The 17,370-nt window shown below is 46.3% G+C and overlaps 1 protein-coding gene across 4 annotated transcripts in view; it reads right to left on the minus strand.

The window, feature by feature from the left end:
- The window catches only part of Calx (sodium/calcium exchanger 3), a 322,106-nt gene extending 315,351 nt beyond the window's left edge, over window positions 1-6,755 (minus strand). For 2 of the 4 annotated variants that reach the window (XM_075699210.1, XM_075699207.1), the window contains exon 1: window positions 5,589-6,755. The gene's annotated coding sequence lies outside the window, so the exon portion shown is untranslated. The remainder of the gene's footprint in view (window positions 1-5,588) is intronic. The other 2 variants (XM_075699211.1, XM_075699209.1) reach the window with 1 other exon arrangement.
- Between the last annotated feature and the right edge of the window lie 10,615 nt (window positions 6,756-17,370).

The following is a 17,370-nucleotide window of genomic DNA, read 5'->3' on the forward strand; positions in this document are numbered from 1 at the left end:
ATTATTTCAGTGAGAGCGCGCGCGTACTGTGTATGCGTGTTCGATTTTTTTAAAGAGACTTTGCAAAGCTTCTGCGCTACACTATCTAAGCTTATAGAGAAACGCGACCTGTTAATACTTACTAAACTTTGATTCTGTTGCAACGAAACAAACATTAAATTATTGGGTGTTACGTGGCGAAACCACGATCTGATTGTGAGGCACGTCGTATAGCGGGCGACTGCGGATTAGTGTCGACTATCTGGGGCTCTTTAATGTGCACTCAATGCGCAGCACACGGGCGTTTCCCTTTTTGCATTTCGCCCCCATCTAAATGCGGCTGCCGCGGTAGGGATTTTTTGGCTGGAACAAATCCACTGAACTAGTGGTATTTAAAACATACGTGTACACATTTGAGCCCAATTTCAAGACGGGACCTTCTTCATTCACATACTTTCATTATTTCCGCTCTTAATGTTACAAAAGTACACCCCAACGCGCGAAGTCTAAAGTGTTACGAAAGATTTAGTCGCCGGAAATGAAATTGCATTGCAAAATGAATTACCTTTGAAATGTAAACGTAATAATAATAACAATATTTGGGGTTTTACGTGCCAAAACCACTTTCTGATTATGAGGCACGCCGTAGTGGAGGACTCCGGAAATTTCGACCACCTGGGGTTCTTTAACGTGCACCTAAATCTAAGCACACGGGTGTTTTCGCATTTCGCCCCCATCGAAATGCGGCCGCCGTGGCCGGGATTCGATCCCGCGACCTCGTGTTCAGCAGCCCAACACCATAGCCACTGAGCAACCACGACGGGTGAAATGGAAACGTGATATGCTCCAAAACGAACACACACACACACACACAAACACACACACAAACACACGCACACGCACACGCACACGCACGCGCACACGCTCGCGCACACGCTCACGCTCACGCTCACGCACACGCACACGCACACGCACACGCACACACACACACACACACACACACACACACACACACACACACACACACACGTACTCAGACGTACGTACGTACTCAGACGAGGTGAAGACATGAAGTGACTTTCAGGGAACATAATTGGCCTTCCGAAGGACAATTTGTTGAACTCAAATATATTCCTTAAAAATAAGCGAAAGAAAAACACTAACTCGCCATCTTGGCCTTGCGAAAGGGGATATCCAGCGGAGTTGTTGCTCAGCCATCCCTACAACTGCTGAGGGAACTATGCAATGCTTTATCGATGGTTCGGATGCTTGTTTTAAACTTGTTCTTTATTGAAATTTGAGCTACTCTATGTTATACGGGCGATTTCAATAAACGTATTCACTGTTCGCTTGACATTGCTGAGTGCTTGTAGCCTCTCCAGTGCGAGGGCGATGAGGCATTACATCTTTTGCTTGCTTACAGGAGTATGAGCTATTGCTGATACAGACTGATGCTTGTTTTGAGCTTGTTCTTTATTGAAACGTAAGCTGCTCTGTACGTTGCATGCGTGATTCAAATGCCTGTGTGGACTGTTCGCTTCACTTTGTTGAGTGCTTGTAGCCTCCGCATTACGAGGGCGATGAACCATTCCATTTTTGCTTGCTTACGGGGGTATGAGCCATTTGCTAATGATGGTAATTTGTGTTCATGGATGGAAACGAAATATGCCGACCAGCGGAAGGCTAACAGCTTCGTTGCAAAATTATGTCGCACAACGTTTCGCAGAAATTGATATACACTGCGGTTCACTATAAAAGGAAACACTAATGTGTGGCTGTCCCTTGTTGGCCCTCTATGTGCAAGTTCACACCTAATAATAACGCACAGCACACCAACTTGCCAGCGTCCCAAACTTAGCGGGACAGCCACGACGTTTGAGTAGATTTCCCGTTTGCAAACTTAACCCAGTCCGGACGGCCAAAGGTCTCGACTTTTCCTTATTTGCTGCTGAATAACGATCGACAAACCAGGCTTCCTTCTTATTTCTTGACAGCTCAATTGCGAATTCTAGCATTTTTTATGTTCTGTTGCATTGTCATGAACATAAAGGCGGTTTCCTTCTTGTGATGGTTCGAGTTCCCTTACAGGTCCCTAACCATTCACCGAACCTCTTTCCAATAATGGTAGCCTTGTTATTCAGGCCAAAATGCACTGCACATTCCTAATGGAAATCGCGACATGGCGTAGGACTAATGATTCTTTTTTTTTCAACTTTGTTGCACCTGCAGACTGCCGGCGCCAAGTTCGTTTACCTCCGTCCCTAATTCGCCCTGTCGAGAGCTGGCAGCCCTAACGGCACATGTGTATAGGAAGCTGCCAGCGTCACCAAAGCCAGGCGGTCATTCACTTGTCGCAGGGCGAAAAAATTCGCGCGTGGTCTGTCAATAGTAGGTTCCCTTTAACGGCGCCAGTATTGTGTTCACGACGGATCTCTCTCTCTCTCTCCCTTTCTTCAATTTCTCCTTGCCCTTTAGTCAGCGCAGGGTAGCCAATCAGACTCTTGAGTGGTTAACATCGGGGCCTTCTTTTTTGGTTCAACCGGCAATTCCCAGTGCGGATGAACCATTGCAGCGGGCGTTTTTTTTTTTTTTTTTTTGTAAGATATGCTCGAAATAAATTCCTGCGGCGTCTAGTGCCCCAAACAGCGATCTGATTACTTTGCCCATCCCCTCAATTGGGGGAGGGCGGGGGGGGGGGCAAACCGGATTAAGTTACACCACCAGGGGTTCTTCACCGTGCACCTAAATCGAAGTGTGCACGAGCGTTTTCGGCATTTCGCCACCGTCGAAACGCGACCGCCGCCGACTGAATCAAAAACGGGAGCAACTGTCTCGGAGCCGCATTGAAAAGTGAGGCCTGCGAAGAGAGCACGTCGTGTTCAATCATGGTATAATGCAGGGAAAAAAAAAATGATTGATAGGAGCCTCACTTTTCACTCAGACGCGTCCAATGCCAGCTATGATGCAAGCGCTGCTTACTTCAAGACACACCCCGGCGTTCTGCCTCTTCTTTTTTACACCGAGAGGCTCCTCAGTGACCTGAAATCGCTGCGCGTAGTACGCAAATCAGAGCGACGCCGCGCCTTCGGTTGCATACGTCACGTGACGTGATGCATGACGCAAACACGTGGTATGCCCACACATCTGGCGTGTCAAGGCCTAGTCCCGACAGTGGCACCCGAACTGAAGAACAAGCGGTCAAAAAGTAAAACAATTCCCATACAATTATGAGCAAACATTCGAAAAAGACATTCGCTTCGCATATCGAGTCGAGTATTGCTTTCTTTGCAAAATAGGAAGAAAAAGAATGAAAGGAAGAACAGAAATGAAAAAAAAAATGATCTGATTTATTTTCTTCGACCCACAAATTGCTGCTAACTGTAAGTCGATTTTTAATTGGATAGCACGTAAACTACAACAGTAACCGCAGTTTACGGTAGGCGGTGAACGTTGTAATTTACGAGCTGGTGGTAAGTCGACGTCAGAAGATTGCGGGGCGTTGGATACACGAAAAAAAGAGCTAGATTTCCGCGCACCTTATCTACAGCAGACTGTGTGCTGCTCACACATACTTCCACAGACACCAACTAAATATACGAAGTTGCGCACCCTGCGTTAATGGGATTTTTTTTTTTTTTGCCAATTTCACGCCCAGCTTTTAAGACGCGTAGCAGGCACGCATATTCGTCAATAATCGTATATTTGCACGCATCAAGTTATGAAATGATAGCATCAAATACCTGCTTCATTTCGAAACACAAGTGTTAAATTCGTGTTTGAATCTTCTAGTGCTCAAGCGCCCCGTAAGAAAAAATAAAATTAAAACCATTCTACACATGCCATAGAAGCAACACGAGACGGCTAACTAAAAGATTGTAGCCGCATTTCCGTACATCGAATTGTTTATAGTGTAAGCATAATTTGCGAGGGTGCTGCGGAGTGGTCGAATGAACGCCTTGCAGCGCTGAAAAATAGAAAAGGAAAGAAAAGCCCCGTGGGCGATGACGAAGCGCACAAAAATTAAATTTAAAGGTGTGAGAAGCACACGTCGTGCATCACCGAATTCAATCTGGCGGCAACAAGCACAATAGTTTGCAGTGGATGTAATCTACGTAAGCGATTCTTTTTTTTTTAGTTCTTATACGTACCCGAATAAGAAAGCAATGTAAATGCAACGCACACGCTCGCGCGCGTGCGCGCGCACACACACACACACACACACACACACACACACACACACACACACACACACACACACACACACACACACACATATATATATGTATGTATATATATATATATATATATATATATATATATATATATATATATATATATATATATATATATATATATATACACTACAAAAAGAATCGCTTACGTACATACCATCCACTGCAAACAATTGTGCTTGTTGCCACCAGATTGGATTCAGCGATTTTCTTTAGATCTAAGTATATGTACCTTAATAAAAAAGCTCATATATATATATATATATATATATATATATATATATATATATATATATATATATATGTATATATCCATTTATTGACTCATGCTGAAGGAGCAGCGTAGCCTTATCTTCACTCTTGCCTTTTAAAGCGTATCTATCTCGACAACACTTTATGCGTCCCTAAGTTCTAAATAAGAACTGGCCCTCTGAACTTCGATCTTCCTAATATACACATAGCGAAACTTATCATAAATCACCCGTGCTTATATACAACGCGGAAGCGCGCAAATAAAAACATACTTCCACTGCACTGCTTTAGCTTTGCCTTGGTTCCTATGTGTCGATCAGTTTTTCGTCCAAACAACTCCTGTGGATCGCGATCTGCACCTGCGAGCTTTTCGCTTGTTATTTTTGTGGTCCACGTTCCAGACGGCTTCTGGGTGAAGCAAACTATACTCGAAATGCGTGCGAGCGGCCCACACAAGGTGTTCGTGATGCAGCCAACTGTATTACTGGCAATTTGGCGATTCCACTCGCCAGATGCTTAAAGTGCCATAGTTCTTTCTTTCTTTCTTTCTTATGCGTGTGCTTTCGCTTGCGTGCAGGAAGCCGCATATATAAGAGCGGAGGAAGTGCTTCCGTGCGGGCTTCGAGGCTTACCGTCTCGCGAATGACCTTCGCATCACGGTCGTTGACGGCGGCTTGTAAGGCAGAAACGAGCATTCTGTAGGTCGGCCTCCTTATTCTATTTCCCCGGTTTTTTTTATTTTCTTCTTTTTTGCATGGCGGCTATATGTGAAGCGCTTTCCGCAATTTTATCAGCGCGTCTTCTTAGCGTGTTGACTACCACAGCTTGCGTTACTTCACCGGAACGATAAGACGTTACGTAAGAACGGACCGAAAATAGCCTTGCAACGATGAACAATCCAGAAGTATCATCGCTACTTTAGCAGAGTATGTTATATGTTGCAGTAGCGTGCATGAACTTGACAGTCCGAAGATGCGCAGTTCAAAACTAGGGAAAGAAGAAATCGCGTTTTGCTTTTTTTTTCCCACAAACGTTACGCCTTCGTTCACTCAAAGTGATGCAGCTAAAACGTTCTGCTTATAAACAGCAAACGGAATAATAAACATAAGGTAGTCAAGAGCTTACCTGAGAGCACTCTTGACGATAACGTCAGCAGAAGACGGTAGGTTTGTCTTATCCAGAAGACCACACCGCTGCCACGCACGCCAATGTAACTAAGAAAAAAAAATGTGCACTGAAGGACAAACAACTGAAGGCCTTTCTATGGCGAACGGGCAAATGCCGAAGGCTTCTGCACTAGGTCGCACAATTCGGGTTGGTGGAAGCAGTGCAAGCAGTAGCAGGCGGCGCACAGGCGCCGTTAACGGCGTCGCGCAGGAGGTTATTTGCAGACGACGAAAATGCACCGCCGTCTGGAGAAGGCCAGGTCTCGAGACGTATGTATCTTCGTCTGCCGACTGGAGTGTGACGGAAGCGGTGGCCCGGGCTCTTCCTGCGAGTCCTTTAGGCACTTGCTGCAAAGCGCCACATTGTAAGATCGCGGGCGCACATGCGAGAGCAAAACGCCCCGAGGCTCATCGAGGAATCACATGTGCACAACAGGTACTACACACCTTTCATTGCGGGTATAGAATCGAGCCTACTTTATCGCTGCAACGTTCCCTGGCCGTTGGAGCATCCAGCAGACGATGCACCAGCGCTTCTGCTCGTCTTCACCTAGCAGACGAATCACACGTGGGGGGGACTTACACTCCAAACGACTCGGCACGGTGTTGAGGCTTTCTGGGAAGAATGGAGCACTGAACACGATGGAAAATACCTTTGAAAGCGATGCGCACGCTTAGGAATATCGACGAATGAGCACGCTTGCTGGCGTTGAACGGAAATGAAGTGAAAGCGAGAATCCTCGATGAGGCATCTATCCGAGTCCTTCTTCTGAGGTGGGAGGCATGCAGCTAGCACGATCTTGCTGCTGGTCGCTCAGGTCAAACGAAACGGTCATAAAAGCAGACGACGAGAACTTCCACCGGAGGGCGGACGATACACGAGAGTTGCAAAAAGGAAGAGCGCACGCCTCGGCGGTCAACACACGCACTCACACGCGCTGGCGCCGGCGCAAAAAACGGGCGGCCGGGGCCCACCGCTCGAAAGCCGCTCGCTCACGCAGCGCTCAAGCCGCGGCTCGGGGGCAAGAGAGCGGTGCCTGCTGGGATGCAAACCCCCCCGCCGCGCCGCCGCTCACCGCCCGCTCTCGTTCCTACACCCTACAACCTTTCTCGCTAGAAGAGAAAATAGTAAAGGGCGAAAAACATTGGCCCTCGCAAAACGACGCTAGCGCCCCGAGGCGCCTATCGCCGAAAGAAGGGCGCCAACGCGGCGTCGTCTGCTAATGCGGCGGCGCGCAGGCAGCGGAGGGGGGCGTCGTCTGCATCCGGCCGAAGGCGCATGCGCTCAGGCGCGCGCTTCGTTCAAAGCAGACCACGCGTTTCGTCCGTCGTCTGCTACTCGGCGCGCGCTCACCGCAGCGGAAGCCAGAAAAAAGGGACGCCATGTAAAGGCAGCGAGTGATGGTGACGCCACGCGTTGAGAGCATTTGAAGCATCCTATTTCGGGTGTCGCGAATAGAGATACTTCCCTTGAAACAACAGCCGGTTTTAGCTCATGCGGGCATGCTTCCTTACGTTCACGGTCGCCTCGTCATGGTACGGTACTAGAACGTCTGTCCTCGCCCCGACGAGGACTATAAAAACAACTGCTAAAAGAACGGTTCAGACTCTCAGGCAAAGCACTTCAGAAGACAGCAAAGGTGGGGAGAAGATGAGGGGGGTGGGGAGGAGGAAGGTAAATGCGTGTTAGAAACATGTGTTCTCAACGGCGCAGCTGTTTCTTTCTCGTCGTGAGACCCCAGAACGATCTCGCGCGCAACAGCCATCACACGAGTTCTTGGTCGGCCATTTCTTTTTCCTTATTGTGTTTGTCGTCTGCCTCACCTCCTCGTTCTCTTATCAGTGACATCTGCGTGCGCGAAGAGGTAAGTCTGTAAACCGGGGTTCTCAATGTCTCTTTTCTGAATACTGCTATACGATACCGCATGAGCATAGACACGTTGTTTTATTTCATATTTCGCGGGCTTACTTTAAACGCCGAAAGAAATCACCGCGTTGCATATACGTTGACACAAGAAATTGGATCGGTCTTTCCTTAATTGCCTCCACAACGAAACGTGAAAAGTGAATATTAAACATTTTGCATAATGGATCTTAAATAATTAACTAATTAGGCGGAATATAAAAGTATACTATAAGGAGCGCTACATGACAGCCAACCATATGTCGTTGGTTTCATGCAACTGTGGTTTACAATATATGCCATACATGGGACGCCATGGCATAACAGAAGATAACAAATTATAACATATAACAAAAAAACATGGATTGAGATTTCTGAAAGAGAGAAAGAGAGAGAAATGGAAGATAGGAAAGGCAGGGAGGTTAACCAGACGCACGCCCGGTTTGCTACCCTGCACTGGGGAAAGGGAGTATTGGGTGAAGAGAGAGAGCACAGTTGAAGGTTCGCACCGAGTCGACGCACTGTTCCCAAGACCTGTCGACTTTCTGAAAGGCTGGACACCAAACACAGGGTACCCTTCACATGGAACAACGCGGGCGCATACACACCGACAAACGAGAACGAACAAGTCACGCACCAACGGTCCACCACATGACATGCAAAAAGGACATGGTAATCAAGTGATAGAGAAATGTGCAGAATATAACCAACCCTTATATATAGCTTTCATTGATTACGAGAAAGCGTTTGATTCAGTCGAAACCTCAGCAGTCATGGAGGCATTACGGAATCAGGGTGTAGATGAGCCATATGTAAAAATACTGGAAGATATCTATAGCGGCTCCACAGCCACCGTAGTCCTCCATAAAGCAAGCAACAAAATCCCAATAAAGAAAGGCGTCAGGCAGGGAGATACGATATCCCCAATGCTATTCACAGCGTGTTTACAGGAGGTATTCAGAGACCTGGATTGGGAAGAATTGGGGATAAAAGTTAATGGAGAATACCTTAGTAACTTGCGATTCGCTGATGATATTGCCTTGCTTAGCAACTCAGGGGACCAATTGCAATGCATGCTCACTGACCTGGAGAGGCAAAGCAGAAGAGTGGGTCTAAAAATTAATATGCAGAAAACTAAAGTAATGCTTAACAGTCTCGGGAGAGAACAGCAATTTACAATAGGCAGCGAGGCACTGGAAGTCGTAAGGGAATACATCTACTTAGGGCAGGTAGTGACGGCGGATCCGGATCATGAGACGGAAATAATCAGAAGAATAAGAATGGGTTGGAGTGCGTTTGGCAGGCATTCCCAAATCATGAACAGCAGGTTGCCGTTATCCCTCAAGAGAAAAGTATATAATAGCTGTGTCTTACCAGTACTCACCTACGGGGCAGAAACCTGGAGGCTTACGAAAAGGGTTCTACTCAAATTGAGGACGACACAACGAGCTATGGAAAGGAGAATGATAGGTGTAACGTTTAGGGATAAGAAAAGAGCAGATTGGGTGAGGGAACAAACGCGAGTTGATGACATCTTAGTTGAAATCAAGAAAAAGAAATGGGCATGGGCAGGACATGTAATGAGGAGGGAAGATAACCGATGGTCATTAAGGGTTACGGACTGGATCCCAAGGGAAGGGAAGCGTAGCAGGGGGCGGCAGAAAGTTAGGTGGGCGGATGAGATTAAGAAGTTTGCAGGGACGGCATGGCCACAATTAGTACATGACCGGGGTTGTTGGAGAAGTTTGGGAGAGGCCTTTGCCCTGCAGTGGGCGTAACTAGGCTGATGATGATGATGATGATGATGAATTTCCGGAGGTAGATCGTGAAATGGTCTCGAGTGCTGCTTGGAAAGTGGGCAAATGTGAGTAGAACATGTAAGGTTTCTTTCATTATTCGCTGAAGGCCAACGGAATCCTGGCCAACGCATCCTTTCAGACGCCAGAAGTAGACACATGGAAACGTCTAGACATCCCAGTTATTTTTCGCCCAATTCTTGTACTAGTAGACACATGGAAACGTCTAGACATCCCAGTTATTTTTCGCCCAGTTCTTGTACTAACGTTATTCAATATTTATGTAGAATCAATGAGACCACATACAAGCTTGAATAAGAAAGTTGAGTCTGCTTTCGTGATTCTGCGGCCAAAGTCTTCTAGACGGAGCTAGGACTGAGAGCGAGGGTGTTGTTTACGGCCGACCTGCCCGGAAACTCGATATCGACGTATAAAAACAAAATTCCTCTGAACTCTTTCTGCTCTGTCTTTGTTGGACCGGGAAGTTCCAAGTGATAGCAGCATATTCCAGTAGAGGTTGGCAGAGGAATGCGTACACCTTAAAAAGTAGATAAACCTGCATTTCTGAACCCCCTCTAGATTCGACTTGCTGTGTCCGGCGTGCGCTGGCCGCGATAAGTGATAACATTCCATGTGCGGCGAGCAGGTGAGCTTCGAATCAAAGATGAATTCAAGGCCAGTAAGTTCGCACTTCGAGAGAGTATGACTTTGTTCAGGTGGCAAGGCAAACTGAAGTCATCCTGTATAAGTCTTGCGTGTATATGACGTTATATTTTCATCTTTTAGCCGTTTAACACTAGTTTGTTTTGCGCGCTCCTATCGGCAAATGGGGTCATGTCTTGTTGAAGCAGAGTGAGGTCATGGAAGCTTCGAATTTCTTTGAATATGTTTAAGTAATCCACATCAGGCAAGAAAGGCGAGTTTTTCATGAATTTGGATACATCGCTTAGAAACAGAAGAAATAAGGCCCAAGGACAGAAACTTGCGGCACACCACTGCTTTGCTATGTACGTGTTTGAGGACTGTCCGCTGGAGGTGACATAGCATTGTCGATTTTACAGGTAGTAACGCAGCAAAGTCAATAGAGGTGTGGTATCACCGGTTTCGTTGATCTTTAGGAGCAACACGGCATGACTGACAACATCAAACTCATTGCTTAGGTCACAGTAAACAATGTTGATTCCAGTTCTCTGGCTTCCGATGCGTGTGCCATAAAGATCACGAGGATTGTTGTTGTTGAATGGCCCAGTGTAAGCCCATGTTGATTGAACATTAGGCTGCTCCGTACGCTGCATGCAATTAATGTGTGCTGGACAGACTCGAAGATTTTCGAGGCAAAGCAAAGAAGAGATGTTGGTCCGCAGTTTTCTTCGTCTCTTTTGGAACCAGTTTGTAGACGGAAATGGCACGAGAGATTTTCTATGGTATAGGATACGTTAGTGTCTTGAGGAAAGTTTTGTATCGGATTGGACTAGCTTTAGGATCATCGGGGTGAACGAGACTACAGAAGACGTTCGTCCCCAATTTGGGAACGAACGTCTTCTGCAGCCTCGTTCACTCGGTGTAAGGCTGGGCCCCCGGCCGAAACGCTTGTAAAACGATCGCATATTTTGTTGTTGTTAAACGTGTGAGTATTTCTTTCATGACTATGTCGCCGTGCTCAGCGCACACTCGTAATAGACTACATATATATTGCAACTGACGGTGGTTTGCTCCAGACCAGCGTCAGTTGTACTTCCCTCCTCGAAAAGGCAGGACGTGCGACGATGGAGCTCCTTAACAACGCTTTGCAATGCGGTGAACACGGCTTAAATCATGCATCCGGGACCTCAAGAGGTGTGACGTAATGCCAACGCAGTTCTCTTGCATTTGCCGCTAAACTGTCATTGAGTTTATTTTCTTGTATGTTTTTTTCTTCATTATTGTTGTCCGAGTTTTGAGGGACTTCGTGTAGCCGGCCCTAAAGGGGGCCTATTTTTCCGTATTTTTTCTTCAAATTTAGAATAATAAAAATAATTGTTCTATATGGCATAAAACGGGAATGAAGGACTTTCTTTGCGTTACGTTACTAAACAATTTTCGGGAACTGCTTTTAGATATCTTTCGATTTCGCAGTTTTGCTTCGGTCAGCAATTCCTGTTTTGTGCGAAAATACAAAAATAAAGAAAGTAAAATGTTCACATTTAAGTGTATTTGAGGCCCTTGAACCCCACTACGTTGGTGCCTGTATTAGTTATGAACACTGAAAGGGTAGTTAAATGGCGCCAATAGGTGAAGAAATTGTACGTTCTTGAGGTACTGAATCAAGGCCAGTGAAAGTCATAGGTTCATTGCGTATGAATTACCTACAACCATCTCTCAGGTAGATAAATAGAAAGGTGATGATGTTGAAAGTCAATATACGGGCCTATAACATGTTCTCACTTTTGACGTTGCTACCAAGCCGATCGTGTTCGTTCGCATACAATGTGCTGTGTAGAAAGGCGAGCCCCGGTTCCGTGACGGTGTCCACAATTGTCGACGTGAATTCTTTTTGCTAAGTTTGGGCTATAGTCGCAAGGAAAAAAAAAGAAGCCATCTCATGATGACTGTCGACGGTTTGCAATGCGTTAGCATTGAATCAATATAGCGATATAACGTAGTCACCGTCAAAACAAGTTATATATGAGGCGTATCCTTGCAGCAGGACTCATCTTTCACGCTTCCCTAAGAACCCCCGGCGCCATCTTGCAGCGCTGCCGCGAAGCCTGAGCGTGACCTCAGAGATATGTGGCGCGCCGGCGCGTGCTAACGCCCAGAAACGCGTCCTGAGGCAACCGGGCTCCTTTCTTGCATTTCTTTCTGGACACGCTGCGCCATCTTGTGGCACTGCCAGGAAGTCCGCGCGTTGCCTCCGAGACGAGAAGCGTGGCGCGCTGGTGCTTGGGAACGCTGAGAGTTGTTCCCTCGCTTGCCGGAAATTCAGTGGCACATACTCAGCGACCTCAAGTTGGCGAGCGGTTCATTGAGGAGTGGCACATTTCCAGTGTATTTATGATGCAGGCAACCGATGTGTCGGGTTGCTCTCCTTGAGGAACCCTCGTGAGGTTGGTTTGATTCCGCTAGAGCATCGGATAAATTTCAGGGTTCTTTTTCGTCATTGTACAGCAGCGCGTTTGCAGTGGCACGCATCTAGTTACACCCAAGTTGGCGTCAAAGAAGTTCATTGAAGAGCGGTGCACACCTACTGGCACGTACGTATTGACCCAAGTTGGCATCAAAGAGGTTCTCTGGAGACCACCAGCACAGTCCGAGTGTGAATACCCAGTGCTCCAGGTATGCGTCAAAGAGTTTCTTAGAACAGCGGCCCTACACCCTTCAGCAAAAATTACACCCTTTGGGGTGTACATCTTGCCACACAACGATAATCGTCACCTGTCTTGCTTGCGTTTCCTTCCTTGAAAACGCTGCGCCCGCTACGTTGCAGGCGAGAATGCTCTGTCATGCTGATACGCGCATGCCGTTCGTAACACTGAAGTACCGGGCTCGCAGCGTTAAAGAAATGAATAGCAGACAAGACTGACGACGATTATTGTTGTGTGGCAAGATACCACCCAAAGGGTGTAATATTGCTTAAAAGTGCACACAGTCTCACACCTACAGTGACCCACGACGGCGAGAAAGAGGTTCGTTGAAGACGAGCACGCAGGCACGCATTTCCACGTGTTAAGTGACCCAAGTAGGTCCATGGGTTGGTTTCAAACCCCGTTCCCTCAGCACAGCAGGCCGACGTGCTACCCATTCGACCACCGGTTACCCAGTGACCCAGGTAGGTGGGAAAACTGCTAGACAGAATGATGCATAAATACAAACTTAGCCCCCGAAAATGCGTGAAGTACCCTAAGAATGCTAATGCATTAAAATCATGGAAGCTGCTACTGCGGTTCAATATATCCCTCTGCTCACCCTACATATTACTTCAGTTCACCTCATATTACCGAATAGTGCTACAAGTTACCACTTTTACGAAACGCACTACCGTGTTTGAGGGAATGCTCGACGTGTCCTAATTAGTAAGCGATGGTGAAGTGTAGTAGTTTTCCTTTCCTCGCTATGTCTGCAGCCTATAACAATATTTCACAAGTGGTCTTGCACGGTGAATAAGAATATTTTTACGAAAGAAATGCCGTCTATAATGACCGTACAACACCTCGAAATTTGATTACTCTGTACTTACGAGGACAAAACGGGAGCATGCAGAATTGGTCTTCCTATATTAGGTATTAAATTTTAGGGTTTCGTGTGCGGAAACTACGATGTGACTATGACAGACGCCGTAGTGGGGGTCGCCGGATTATATTTGGCCACCTGGGCCTACTGTAACGTGCACCTATGTATAAAAACTCTTGCGTTCTTTTTTTATCTCGCCGACCAATTAAAAATGCTGCCACCGCGGCCAGGATCAAACAGCGATTTCGAGCTTAACAGCGCAATGCCATAGCCACTAACACACTTGGTGTAATATCCCTACCCTATCTGCTTTCTTTCAAGAGAACCTGCATCAATTTAGAATAAAATTTTGCGACGTACTCTGACCCACTTATTGACAGTGCATCCTGATTCGGGACTAAAGGTGGTACAGACGACGGCAACACTTTTTTGAGGACTGGAAAACAAAAATAGCGGAATGATGTCGCGCACACTCTTTTCTGAACGTGGAACTCAACCCCAGGGCGGCCAACGTGGTCTTACCACGAAGAAGTATGCACTAAACTCTTCCCTTCTTGGAAGAATACTTTATCAGCGACTAAGCTTGTATTGTTTCTTAATTGCAGATACTGTGCCATGAAAAAAAATATGTCGTTGGTTGGTGGAAGGCATAAACGAATAGCTAATATCCACGTGAATCGTTGACGAGTTTGAAAAATGCCCGCTAATCATTTCACAATGCGCGCATTCGCCGAATCAACGTAACAGCTAAATAAAACTGCATTTTCATCCCATCATTAAATGCATTCACTTAAGTTGCTGTCAATTGCTGCGAAGTTGGCACAAATGTTGAGAACTTTTGAATGACGGTGTCAGAAATTTTTTTTATCAGTCAACCAAGGCACAAAGAAGAAAAAACGAAAAGAAAAGGCTGATGCTGATGCTGTTAGGAACGCTACCGCAGTTCTTTCTTTCTTAGCGCTAGCTTCCTGATAAATTGAAGGAAAAGTTTTCAGTTTCCCTCACACAAACTGCCGTTTATCGCTGTATTTAGGTTACGCACCATTCTGGCGTTTTGGCCATAGAGTTTCCTACGAACGTTTACTAGAGCGAACTCTGGTGCTAGAGTCTTCGGAACTGCAGATACGGCGATTCCGACAGCATGTAAACGATATAGTAGCATATGAATTTGAGCAAATTTCATTCTTCTGGCTTCAAGCGGATTTCTGACCTTTCAAATTGATCACTTTTCAACAAAATACTGCCCGATCAAGACAAAAATTTGCAATGGTTGCGCATGTGCAGCAGGACTGACTGTCATACTGCGTCTAGAAAGCTATGATTGCTTAGAAGTTCAACAGAAGTTTAAGGCTGTAACAAATGAAATCACCAAACCACCTGGAGCCACAAGCCCGATTATTAGACAAATCTATGCACTCTACTCCTAATTCCCTTGATAACTGATCGATCGCAGCGCCAGATATGCGTATGGTACGCTTTGTAGAAAGCTGTACGGTTTTGACTCGGGTTCTTTTTCAGAAGCGAATGTCAACGCCCCTCGATGTGGAGTCCTTCAGCTTTTAGCGACTCAGCTCTTCCGATTATGCCGCGATGTGCCGACGCAACCGAGGCAGCAGCGCCTGTTCGAACGAATCTAACCGGAAGTTGAGAAACCTACTTCCGCTCCACTGCGGGCGTGTCGCGTCTGGACCTGGCGTCGCGGTCGGTGCCGTTTCTCCCATTGCGCGGCCTGTCATAACCGCACCCATCGCCGCTGTCGAAACAGCAGACGGCTTGGAGTGTGTCTCGATCGAGCAGACGACTCCCGCTAGGGGCCACATACGCTAGCTTAGATTGTGATGAACGGAAGAAACAGTTTCGAAAACCGCCTGCGCTTCTCGCTGAATTTCAAAACACGCTCCGACTTTTTCTCGGCGCGCTTCGTCTTTGTGGCCATTGTGAGAGCGAAATGGGCGATGTTTATGGGCCCTTCCCGCCCGGTTTTCGCGTAACTCGCAACTTCTGCCAGCTGCGCACCGCTCAAATATTGCGCCGCAATTGTTTTCGGTGTCTTTTGTTTTGCAGCGAAGCTGAATGAACCAGTTTTCGTTTCCTTTCCTCGAAGTGGGGGTGCATTAACGCAAAGTAGCGCACTTCTAGTCTCGTTCCACTCAATATTTATTAAGTGGAATGTTTTTTTTTGTAAATATGTTCCACTTAGCTCGTGAAAGCTATCTCGGGCGACGTTCCGCTTACATAGTGAATCTTAAGTGGCCCAATACTAGAAGTGATGTACAGTAGCAGTGGCTGGAAGCTCGACCGGAGGAAGAGCTAACCGTCAAGCACATCCGCTCAACATATAGGTTCGCTTAGTAAGTGAAACACTTTTCGAAATGTGTTTCACATAATGTAAGCTATGGGGAACTATATTGAGAGTGCACATACATATATAAAAAGAACGCATGAATTCGTTCACGTCTGCATAACGCGAAATTTCCAGCAAGTCTCCTCAGTTACTCATTTTCTATACGCGTCCTGAAGTCAAACCATAAATATTGCCCTGCGCAGGCCAGACCGCCTGAGCAACGACTCCCTGCAGGTATGCGAAATTCCACAGCGGTTTATTGTGCGGTCGTGGTGTCAACGTGATGCGCCGTGTTCACTATCGTACACTGTACATTGCGTTGTACAAAGCTCTTCGTGCAGAGTAGCAGCGATAGGTGGGCGTTGTTCTTTAGCTGCACCAAATTGTTAAAAATTGCCGCTTGCAGATAGCACGATTTCGACCCTCCAGCTAAATTACTCGACGAGGCAGCCATTATAGTTTCACGAGAAATATAGGAACAGCTTAATTGAACAACTGCCATAATTGCACTAATTAACGCTCGAATTAAGTTCTTTACGACACACGGTTCGATTGACGAATTGTATAGCCGGTGAGCTCGCGAGGTACTACTATTCACTCGGAGCTAATTCTCACTACTGCACCACTTTTGACGTATTAATTTCCAAGGTATCCTAAGACGTACACTCATTGGCTTTCCAGTCACTTTAGTGCATCAATGCGTAAAGCAGTGTTTTCTAAAAAAAAAGAAAGTACGTGGAAGAATAATCTATTTTTAGCGCAACTTTGACGGCCCGTATCTCGAAGCCGGTGCCATCCTCATATCTAAATGTATATGCCTTGCAAGCTCAATATATGCAATACGTGCATTGAAACATATGGCGCTAAGTAACTAATTAAAGAATGCTTAGCGAGTTTAGATTAGCTGCTCAGTTAAGGAGTCAGATTTCTCGTAGAGGTAATGACCGCTTCATCAAGCAATCCAGCTTAAGGGTTGGAATTGTGTTACCTGTCACAGGCATCTTTTAAAAATTTCTTGAAACCAAAAAAAAGAACACCCTACATAGGAACATTCGTCGGATATAGTGGATAATATAGAAAGGTACTACGCTCGCACACAAAGCAGTGTTCAAAAAAAGAAAGAAAGATAGATGCCGGTGCAGCGAAGAAATCGGACCGAATAGAGCGAAGCGTTTGCGGTGTATTTGGAGCAGTGGCAAAGTAAACAGGACTTCCGAGAGGTGGGAGAACTGGGTTCTGCAGGTTGCCGCTAGGCAATTAATTAAGGCTGCGTAATTTGTACAGATTACGCATCACATCACGAAAGTAGTGAATCAGCGCCGTGTATCGTTTTGTTTGTTTTTGACAGTTATAACAACCATACTATGGCTCCGCGATTTTTTCTTATTCGTGGAGAGAGGGGGAGGATTGGAGAGCAGATCGACGCTGTGCCCTCTGAGCAGCTAATTTCTTCGGAGCCTTTGCTTCCGCTTGAAAGGTAGGTCATTTT

The sequence above is a fragment of the Dermacentor variabilis genome, chromosome 7, assembly GCF_050947875.1.
Source record: "Dermacentor variabilis isolate Ectoservices chromosome 7, ASM5094787v1, whole genome shotgun sequence".
NCBI lineage: Eukaryota > Metazoa > Arthropoda > Arachnida > Ixodida > Ixodidae > Dermacentor > Dermacentor variabilis.